Consider the following 11,520-nt stretch of genomic DNA (forward strand, 5'->3'; position numbering starts at 1 on the left):
TTTTCTAACTGGAGCTTCTATTAGGACTTCATCAACAGGTTTTGTTTTTACAATACCAGGTAGGGGAAGTGTTCCCCAGCCAGACATAATATCCATTCCCTTAAAACATTTATGTATAGGAGACACAGCTTCCAACTTTCATAGTTCTGTCAACACTTATATCTTTGTGTTCTCTCAATTTTTTAATTTTTTTAAAATTAAAAAAAAATTTTTTTGTGTGATCAGATCTCACTCTTTTGCCCTGGCTGGAGCACAGTGCTGCGATTATGACTCACTGCAGCCTCAACCTCCAGGGCTCAGATGATCCTCCCATCTCAGCCTTCCAGTAGCTGGGACTACAGATGTGGATCACCATGCTTGGCAAATTTTTGTAGCGATGGGGTTTTGCCTTGTTGCCCAAGCTGGTTTCGAACTCCTAGGCTCAAGGGATTCTTTTGTCTCGGCCTCCCAAAATGCTGGGATTATAGGTGTGAACCACTACGCCTGGCCTTCTCTGAATCTAGTTGTAGCCCTCTTCGGGGCTTCACCAATGGCTCTTGGTACCACTGTGCCTGGGGCTTCCATATGAAGGAGCCCCAGGAATTTCTCTTCGCCACTCCCTGACCATTTTACCTACTTGTATACAGAAGGCTTGGGGTCCCCAGCAGGTGGTTGAGCCAAGAGACTCTTGCCCATTTGTCAGTCTTTATCTTGACTCATCTACCTATTGCCTACACAATTTCAGATCAGATTTCTCATTGTAATCTGCCTCCTGACTTATAATTTCTGCAAACTAGGATAAATATAGCAAACTTCTTTGGAACCCCTTAATGTTGGGACACCAGCAAGGTCTTCCTTTGGCACCCAGGCTAGTCTTGAACTCGTGGGCTCAAGTGATCATCCCGTCTTGGCCTCCCAGAGTGCTGGGATTATAGGCATGAGCCACCGCACCCTGCTACCTTATTTCTTAATAACCATTTAAAAATTTCCACCTTCCAGGATGAATCCATTTGTCCTCTGTCTCACTATTCTCTTAATAGTTTTATTAGCATCTGTAAGACCCATGAGAGGAAACTGAGACAGCACATTTGATAAGGCTTCTCGAACTGTCTTTTGATTTTGCAACAGTAAGGTTATCCACATTAAGGGGTCACCCTTAACCACAGCATTTACCATGACTGGCTAGTGGGCATATTCAGAGGGCAAATGTCCTAGTCATCATAAAGCCAGTTTCACATGGCTTGCATAGGAAGCATATCCGTGGCCTTATCTGGATCTGGGGTGTTCCACTTGGCATTTATAGGTGGAATCAGACTGTCCCCTTCAGGGAGCTTGTGATACTAATGTACAAAATGAAACAATTTCTTCACATTGTACCCCCTGGTTTCTATAGTTCTTTGGTTTTCGCAGACCACCTTCTTCGTTACCAAAGGTCTTAGAAGCACTTTCTGTGGTCCCGGCATAAATTTTTCCCTTGGGGGCAGCTTTGAGGCTAGTGTGAGGCCTAAGCTCTCACACTCACTGAAGTCTGAGCTTGGTCTAGCAGGAAGGTCCAACCCACCACTCTCTTTTAATTTCATTTTAGCTCTTACAGATAACAATAACCAAGGGATTTAACATTTCACTTTTTTTCTTTTTTCTTTTTTTTTCTTTTTTTGAGACGAAGTCTTACTCTGTCTCCGGGGCTGGAGTGCAGTGGCACGAGCTCAGCTCACTGCAACCTCTGCCTCCCAGGCTCAAGCGATTGTCCTGCCTCAGCCTCCCAAGTAGCTGGGATTACAGATGTGAGTCACTATGCCCTGCTAGTTTTTTGTATTTTTAGTAGAGATGGGGTTTCACCATGTTAGCCAGATGGTCTTGATCTCCTGACATTGTGATCCACCTGCCTTGGCCTCCCAAAGTGCTGGGATTACAGGCATGAGCCACCGTGCCCAGCCAACATTTCACTTTTTAAATATTAGTTTGCATTTCCTTGTGCATCCTGTGAACCAACTCCCAGGCAATTGGATCCATCTCTAGATTCCATGGATAATTTTTACCTTGAGTAATTGATGGCAGCACAACTTCGGCTCCTTGCCATAGGTGACCACTTGGCCACCTAGGAATCAAAGTTCTTCATCCCTATCCTTTTATCCTTTTTCTTCCCAAACCATATGTGTCTGTGAGCCAAAGTCATTCTAGCAAATCCCAGTTCTGACACCAATTCTGAGAATATAGAATAAGAAACTTTAATAAGTTTATCTTATACTCTCACAATACAGAAAACTTCTGTGACCTCAGATGTGTGGGATTTTTTTCCCCACACACCAAGCAAATAGTTCTTCAGCAGTGGACACCAGCTGTGTGTCCTCTAATTCAGTTCAATTCTGACTTTTTTTTTTTTTTTTTTTTTTTTATTGAGACAGAGTCGCTCTGTCGCCCATGCTGGAGTGCAGTGGCGCGATCTTGGCTCACTGCAACCTCTGTCTCCCGGGTTCCAGCGATTCTCCTGCCTCAGCCTCCTGAGTAGCTGGGATTACAAGAACCCACCACCACGCCCATCTAATTTTTTGTATTTTTAGTAGAGACGGGGTTTCTCCATTTTGGCCAGGCTGGTCTTGAACTCCCAGCCTCGAGTGATCCGCCCACCTCAGCCTCCCAAAGTGTTGGGATTACAGGCATGAGCCACCGTGTCTGGCCAATTCTGACACTCTTTATCTGGAGGTAGTGTCAGATGCCACAGGTTGAGGGTTTAGTCCCACAAGACTGCCCCCCACTCAGATGCCAATCTCAAGCCCCAGGTTTTTTTTTTTTTTTTTACCTGTGCTTCTGTAGACTGACTATATAAATGGGCATTCCTACAATCCCCCAACCCCCACCTTGGGTTTGATTAATTTGCTAGAGCTGTTCACAGCACTCAGGAAAACACGTTTTCCAGCCAGTTTATTATAAAGGATATTGCAAAGGATACAAAGAGCTATATAGGGTGAGGTATAGGGGAAGAGGCATGGAGCTTCCATGCCCTCTCTGGGCACACTATGCTCCAGGGACCGCAATGTTTTCAGCTCTCAGCTGCTCCAGCAGCAAAGTTTTAATTGCAATAAATTTGAGTACCTTAATATTATGAACACTGTTTAGGTTTTTGGTAAGCAATTAAAAATAATAAACATCTTTAACAATGCCTTAGGATAAGTGTTAAAAATGTTGACAGGAATGAATATGTTAAGGTAAAGCCAGGCTCTCTTATGCTTCTTAATGGGGTCTTATTCATTCATTGAACAGATATTGAGATTGATGCTTAATGTCTGTTACACATTGTTCTAGATTCAGGGAATACACTGGTGAACCAGAAAAAGACAAAGGCTCTGACCTAAGGGAGTGTGACAGTTTTATCTCTCAAACAATTTACTGTAGCAAATTATAGTTTCTGTAATCCCTCTGGGCTCAGCTCTGGTCCTTGAATAAAATACATGCCCAAATAATTTTACTAGCAGTAGCTAACATGTATTGAATGCCTACTGGGTTCCACATTTTATTTTATTTTATTTATTTATTTTTTGAGACAGGGTCTCGCTCTGTCACCCAGGCTGGAGTGTAGTGGTGTAATCATGGCTCACTGTAGCCTCAACCTGGGCTCAATCGATCCTCCCACCTCAGCCTCCCAAGTAGCTAGGACTACAGGCACATGCCACTACATCCAGCTAATTTTTGTATTTTTTGTAGAGACAGGGTTTTGCCATGTTACCCAGGCTGTTCTCAAACTCCTAGGCTTAAGCAATCTGCCCTCCTCACCCTCCCAAAGTGCTGGGATTACAAGCATGAGCCACCATGCCCAGCTATATTTTATCTTTTTTTATCCTCATAATGTTTTACAGATGAGGAAACTGAGTCTTTAAAAGGCTGTGCAACTTGCTCAAAATCATAGAACTAAGTGATGAAACCTGAATTTGAACCCAGGTTAGTCTATCTCTAGGGCCTTTGCTCTTAACCTATGGTTGTACTACGTGAAGTAGGGATCTGTAGGAGAATGCAAGAGCAATTTCTGGGTAGAATTCCCCCAGCCCCTTTAAAAAAGTACTTCTACCAGAGATGCAATGAAATATGAATGACCAGCATGATAGTTTTTAGAGGGAAGATGGGGCAATGCAGAATAGCATTTACCATATGGGAGATGGACAACTGTGACAGTGGTGGCAGGAGGTAGCTAAAGGGATGCATAAAAATTGAGTTCTTAATCTAATTAGGAGTGATGGATTCTTGGTAGTTAATGTTGGAGAGTTTTAAGGTTTTTAAATGATTTTCCTATTCTTGCCTCTGGAGTTTAGAATACATTACTTAGGTCATTTCTATCAGGGCAGTTACTCTACCTACTTGATGTATGTAACTCCAACACATTATGCTTATTCTTTTCTGTCTTTGTATTCTGTTCTGGAACTTCCCACTTCACTCTACCCCTACCCCCAGCCTATATTACGGGCACTCTCAGGCCTCAACTTAAATGTCATTTCCTTAAAGAGATACTTTTCTGGCCGGGCGCGGTGGCTCAAGCCTGTAATCCCAGCACTTTGGGAGGCCGAGACGGGTGGATCACGAGGTCAGGAGATCGAGACCATCCTGGCTAACACGGTGAAACCCCGTCTCTACTAAAAAATACAAAAAAAAAACTAGCCGGGCGTGATGGCGGGTGCCTGTAGTCCCAGCTACTTGGGAGGCTGAGGCAGGAGAATGGCGTGAACCCGGGAGGCGGAGCTTGCAGTGAGCTGAGATCCGGCCATTGCACTCCAGCCTGGGCGGCAGAGCGAGACTCCGTCTCAAAAAAAATAAATAAATAAATAAATAAATAAATAAATAAAAGAGATACTTTTCTGAGCTCTTAATTAGAAGAGCCCTCTTGGTCACTTTTACTTCACTTTTCCTTATTTACTTCATGGCATATATTGTTATGTAATTGTTTATTGTTTGTCTATATATTGTTAGATTTTCTCGTAGAAATGAAAGCACAGCATAGATTTTTTTTTTTTTTCCTGCGAGGTTACCTCAGTGGCTTTAACAATGCCTGCAACAAACTAGGTGGTCAAAAATATTTGTTGAACAAAATTGGCCAAAACTGACATCATCTTCTTTGTACGACAAAGTGACCAAAACAGTATCTGACTAACCAGTTGGCTGTGTTTCTGTGTCTTTATTTTTTTATTTTTATTTTTATATTCTAAAAAAAAAAAAAATACTGTGGCAAGGGTGGCTCAGCTATTTTTTTTTTTTTTTTTTTTTTTTGAGATGGGGTTTCACTCTGTCTCCCAGGCTGGAGTGTGGTGGCCCCATCTCTGCTTACTGCAGCCTTCGCCTCCCAGGCTCAAGGGATCCTCTCACCTCATCCTCTAGTGACTGGGACTACAGGCGAGTGCCATCACGCCCAGCTAATTTTTTTTTTTTTTTTATAGAGGCAAGGTATCACTATGTTGCCCAGGATGGTCTTGAACTCTTGGACTAAAGTGATCTGCCTGCCGCGGCCTCCCAAAGTGCTAAAGTGCTGGGATTACAGGCATGAGCCACCGTGTCCGGCCCTCAATTTTTTCTTTTTGTGGAGACACAGTCTCAGTATGTTGCCTAAGCTGGTGTTGAACTCCTGGCCTCAAACAATCCTCTCGCTCCAGCCTCCCAAAGTGCTGGGATTACTGGTATGGGCTGCTGCACCAGGTTTGTTCCTGTGTCTTTGGGTATAAGCAGTATCTCAACAGTCTCAATTAGTCTCAAAATTAACTTTATTTTAGACTAGTTCAGAAAGGCTTCAACTAAGAAAGCTAGAAAAATTATAGATCTGAATTAAAAAAAAAATTTTTAATCTGTTTTGAGAGGTACTAGTCAAATACATTTTAAGATGTCCTTTTACTGGAATTTGTCTGATGTTTTTCTCATTAGACTGGAGTTACGGGTTTTAGGAAGGAAGACCACAGAGTTAAAGTGCCATTTCATCACATCATATCAAGGGTACATGCTATCAACATGATTTATGACTGTTAGTATTGACCTTGACTGTTCATATTGACCTGAAATAATGTTTGTGAGGTTTCTACAGTGTGAATTTACTTTTTTCCCCTCCTTTTCTATACTGTATTCTTTGAAGGGAAGTCACTGTTTGTAGCCCACACTTAAGGAATGGGGAGTTCCTTGATCTTAGGGTGGAGTACCTACCTAATTTATTTGAAATTCTTTTTTTTTTTTTTGAGACGGAGTCTCACTCTGTCGCCCAGGCTGGAGTGCAGTGGCGTGATCTCTGCTCACTGCAAGCTCCGCCTCCCAGGTTCACGCCATTCTCCTGCCTCAGCCTCCCGAGTAACTGGGACTACAGGCGCCCGCCACCACACCTGGCTAATTTTTTTTTCATATTTTTAGTAGAGACGCGGTTTCACTGTGTTAGCCAGGATGGTCTCGATCTCCTGACCTCGTGATCCGCCGACCTCAGCCTCCCAAAGTGCTGGGATTACAGGCTTGAGCCACCTCGCCCGGCCAACATGTATAACATTTAATCTTTACAACAATGATTAGTTGAGTCATGTTAGGCAAGTTACCCTCTTTGCCTCAATTGCCTTATTATTAAATAGGGATAATAATATCAACTTAAGGGTTTTAAGGATTAAATGAGTAAATACATGTGAAGTGCTTAGGATAGTGCCTGGCACATAATATATGTTCAAGAAGTGTGTCTTAAATAGGGAGCAACGTAAAGATGGTATTGTTATGATGATTGATAAAACTGAGGATCAGCTGGTTTGTGGCACAGCAAAGTTTACAACTCAATCTGTCTACCTCCAGAGCTCAACATGACTCCAGGTTTACACTAAATTTAATCTAGAGTAGAGCTTTCTGCAGTAAGATTTCCTTCAAGCAACTGTTCTACTGCCATGGCTTTGCCAAAGTGAAAGATTCTAAAAATGAAATTACCCTCTTTAGCGGATCTTATAATAAAAAAGTAACTAGGAAAACAGTGGCAAAAATCTTGGAAAATTTCAAAATAATATTACTGAGTGATTTCTTTTCACTTTGAAAAGGGTTTACTTTGGAATTTTATTAAATATATCTTGTTTTCTCAACACATTTGAAATACACATTCTACAAAATTTTCTTTTTTTTTTTTTTTTTTGAGACGGAGTCTCGCTCTGTCGCCCAGGCTGGAGTGCAGTGGCCAGATCTCAGCTCACTGCAAGCTCCGCCTCCTGGGTTTATGCCATTCTCCTGCCTCAGCCTCCCGAGTAGCTGGGACTAGAGGCGCCCGCCACCACGCCCAGCTAGTTTTTTGTATTTTTTAGTAGAGACGGGGTTTCATCGAATTAGCCAGGATGGTCTCGATCTCCTGACCTTGTGATCCGCCCGTCTCGGCCTCCCAAAGTGCTGGGATTACAGGCTTGAGCCACCGCGCCCGGCCTACAAAATTTTCTTTATAAGACCAGGCGTGGTGGCTCATGCCTGTAATCCCAGCACTTTGGGAAGCTGAGGCAGGCAGTTCAGTTGAGTCCAGGAGTTCAAAACCAGCCTGGGCAAGATGGTGAGACCCCATCTCTACAAAAAGTAAGAAAGTTAGCTGGGCATGATGGCACATACCTGTGGTCCCAGACATGTGAGGTGCTGAGGCAGAAGGATTGCCAGAGCCCAGGAAGTCGAGGCTGCAGTGAGCCATGTTCGTGCTACTGCATGCTAGCCTCAGTAACAAAGCAAGACCCTGTCTCAAAAAAAAAAAAGATACAATTATTGTATATTTAAGACTTCTGGCTGGGTGGTTCATGCCTGTAATATCAACTCTTTGGGAGGCTGAGGCAGGAGGATTGCTTGAGCCTGGGACTTCGAGACCAGCCTGGGCCACATAGTGAGACCCTGTCTCTACAAAAAAATTTAAAAATTAGACAGATGTGGTGGTACATGCCCCAGTAGTCCTAGCTACTCAGGAGGCTGAGGCAGGAGGCTCACTTGAGGTTGGGAGGTTGAGACTAGAGTGAGCAGTGATTGCACCACCATACTCCAGCCTAGGCAATGGAGCAATACCCTGTCTCAAAAAACAAAAAGACTTCTGTGACTTGATGAAATGGTGCCATTTTAGAAATTTTACACTAGAGTACAAAGCACTATGCTCAATGCTGGGATAATGAATAAGACTGAGTTCCTTCTTTCAAAGGAGATATGCACACAAGAAAAATGTTAAGAGTGAAAGTGAAGTGTAGCCTATGGGATGAGTATAGGCAGATGATCCAGCTTCAAGGCTCTAAGTGGGAATTTTAAAGTTTTAAAGCTTTAAAAAGCATTATTTATCATCTAAGTGGGAGTTAAATAAAGAAAAAGTAAATGAAAACAATTTAATAATATAAAAAATATAAAATTATTGGCCGGGCGCGGTGGCTCAAGCCTGTAATCCCAGCACTTTGGGAGGCCGAGACGGGCGGATCACGAGGTCAGAAGATCGAGACCATCCTGGCTAACACGGTGAAACCCCGTCTCTACTAAAAAGTACAAAAAAACTAGCCGGGCGACGTGGCGGGTGCCTGTAGTCCCAGCTACTCGGGAGGCCGAGGCAGGAGAATGGTGTAAACCCGGGAGGCGGAGCTTGCAGTGAGCTGAGATCTGGCCACTGCACTCCAGCTTGGGCGACAGAGCGAGACTCCGTCTCAAAAAAAAATAAATAAATAAATAAATTAAATTATTATAAAAGATGCTGAAGCTCATTAAAAATCAGAAGGCATGGATGGGTATTAAAGTTAAAAGTAAAAGTTTTTTCAAAAAATTTCTTTGCTTAACCCTTAGACACACTCTCAGAAGTAGCCATGGTTAACAATTTTCTACAGATCCTTCCAGAAAATGTTTATGTGCATTCAAATATGTACAATGTTGTCCTAGTTTTCTATGGCTGCTGTAACAAATGACCACAAACTTGGTGGCTTAAAGCAACAGGATTTGTTCTCTCAAAGTATGGAGGCCAGAAATCCAAAATGAGTCTTATGGACCTACATCAAGGTATCAGTCAGCGGGACCACACTCCCTCCAGAGGCCCTAGGAAAGAATCGGTTCCTTACCTCTTCCAGTTTCTGGTGGCTGCTGGCACTCCTAGGCCTGTGGCCATCTTACTGTACTCTGTTCTAATCTTTCTCTGCTCCCTCTTCATATCACTTTCTCCATTGTGTCAAATCTCCTTCTGTCTTGCCCATAATGATATATGTGATTGCCTTTAGGACCTATCCAGATAATCCAGGGTAATCCCCCATCTCAAGATCCTTAATTTAATCACATCTGCAAAGACCCTTTTTCCAAATAAAGTAACATTTACAAGTTCCAGGGATTACAACTTGATCTCTTTGGGGGTCATTATTAGCTTACACAAATGCATATGTAAATGTGTATGTGAGACATATATATACACACACACACACACATATACACACACACACGCAAAAAAGGAATTAGACTTCATATACTGTCTTGCAAATTTCTTCTTAAAACTTAATGGATTTCTTCCACATTGGCACATTTGACCCTTGAGCAATGCCAAGGTTAGGGATCCCCCTGTGCAGTGGGAACTTCACATATAACTTTAGATTCCCCCAAAACTTTACTAATAGCCTACTGTTGACCAAAAGCCTTATTGATAACATAAACAGTTGTTTAACACATATTTTGTATGTTATATGTATTACATATTGTATTCTTACAGTAAAGTAAGCTAGAGAAAAGAAGATGTTAAGAAAATCAGAAGGAAGAAAAAATATTTTTTCTCGCTTCATTGTTCAGGGTGGAGTGCTGTGGTCCCCTCTTGACTCACTCTTCCTCGGCTTAGGCAGTCCTTCCACCTCAGCCTCCCGAGTAGCTGGGACTAACAGGCGTGCGCCACCATGCCCAGATAATTTTTTATTTTTATTTTTAGAGACAGGGTTTCACTTATTGCCCAGTAAATAGAAAATATATTTACTATTCATTAAATGGAAGTGGATCATCATAAAGGTCTTCATCCTTGTCATCATCCTCATGTTGAATAGGCTGAGGAAGAGGAGGGGTTGGTCCTGCTGAATTAGGGGTGACGGGCAGAAAAAAATTCACATGCAAGTCAACCTGTGCGGTTCAAATCCATGTTATTAAAGGGTCAGCTGTATTTATATAGTTACTTCTGTCTTCCATATCATCTTTTGTTTTCTTTAAATATTTGCAAAGCAATTTTTGTATCGATGAATGTCTCATTTTTTGTGTATGGTATAAAAACAATAGTGTAAAATTTACCGTCTTAACCATTTTTAAGTGTACAGTTCAATAGTGTTAAGTATATTCAGATTGTTATGAAACAGATCTCCAGAACTTTCTCATCTTGCTAATGTGAAACTCTGTATCTAAATATTTCTCCTATCCCCCTCCTGAGGCACACCCCTACCCTATCTTTGGTTACTACCATTCTACTTTCTGGTTCTATGAATTTATGAATTTGCATACCTCATAAAAGTGGGATCATACAGTATTTGGCTTTTTTTGTGACTGTTAGTAGATTTTTTTCCTCTAATTTTTAAAATGTTTAATTCACTCATAAGCACAGCATAGGGTATTATCCATTTGTGTGTGCATGTACACATACACTCATTGTACTATGTTTATTGTGGTTAACTGAAGTCCTATGTCACTAGAATGCTACCTAACAGAAAATGTTGGTCATACCTCTTGTGGTGAATATTTGTTGGGTACTTATTTTGTATCACACATTGGGAGAAAAAGATAATTAAGATACATTCCAGCCCTTGCCCTTGAGGCACTCACAATCTGATGAGAAAGGCTGATCTGCAAACCATTACTCTCAGAATAGCGTTAAGCTTGATGGGAATATAATGAAGGAAGATCTTAATTACCTAATTCAGAGGTATTCTTTACAGTTAAATGCATTTTAGAATGAGATTGTCTTGGCAGTTCAAAAATCAGACTATTTTAATCTGAATCAGTTTTTTACTTGGCAACTTTATTTATTTATCTACCCCGCCCCCACCCAAGTAAGGAAACAGTACTTGGCAACTTTAACTTAGGGTTCTCTAAAACCTTCAGAATAAGAGTAACCTGAGTCTGTTCTCTGGTGGAGCAATATTCATTACCGTTCTTTGGATTCTTAAATTTCTGCTTTACTCCTGTTGGGGATAGGAGAAATTGGGTTTCTTACAAATGGTCTTTAAGCTTACTACATTGATTCCTGTACTGATCTGATGATGGCCTAAGGCTTTAAGGAGGTGTGTTGATTCATCTAAATTAGGTAGAGTAATACGGACTTAAAAAGCACATATCTTTTCTGTTGGTATGATGGGAGACACAAAATGCAGTCAAACCTTGTAAACTAGGATTCAGGACAAACTCTTCCTCCAAAAAGAAAATTAAAACTAGTTGCTAACCTTTGGAGATCTCAGAGACTAGGACGTAACTCCTTGAAATATTAATGCTGTTTCTACTACAATTTTCTTAAGAACTCCTCATATTAAATTAGGTGACTGCACATTACAATTGTATTGGCATGCAAGATTACTTACATAGACTTGTACATTTATTTACATTGACTTT

At 41.5% G+C, this 11,520-nt stretch overlaps 1 protein-coding gene across 2 annotated transcripts in view; it reads left to right on the top strand.

Moving 5' to 3' along the window:
- The window catches only part of CKAP5 (cytoskeleton associated protein 5), a 101,791-nt gene that overhangs the window by 2,689 nt on the left and 87,582 nt on the right, over positions 1-11,520 (top strand). The window lies entirely within an intron of this gene.

This window comes from Theropithecus gelada, chromosome 14 (assembly GCF_003255815.1).
Source record: "Theropithecus gelada isolate Dixy chromosome 14, Tgel_1.0, whole genome shotgun sequence".
In the NCBI taxonomy this organism is placed as follows: Eukaryota; Metazoa; Chordata; class Mammalia; order Primates; family Cercopithecidae; genus Theropithecus; species Theropithecus gelada.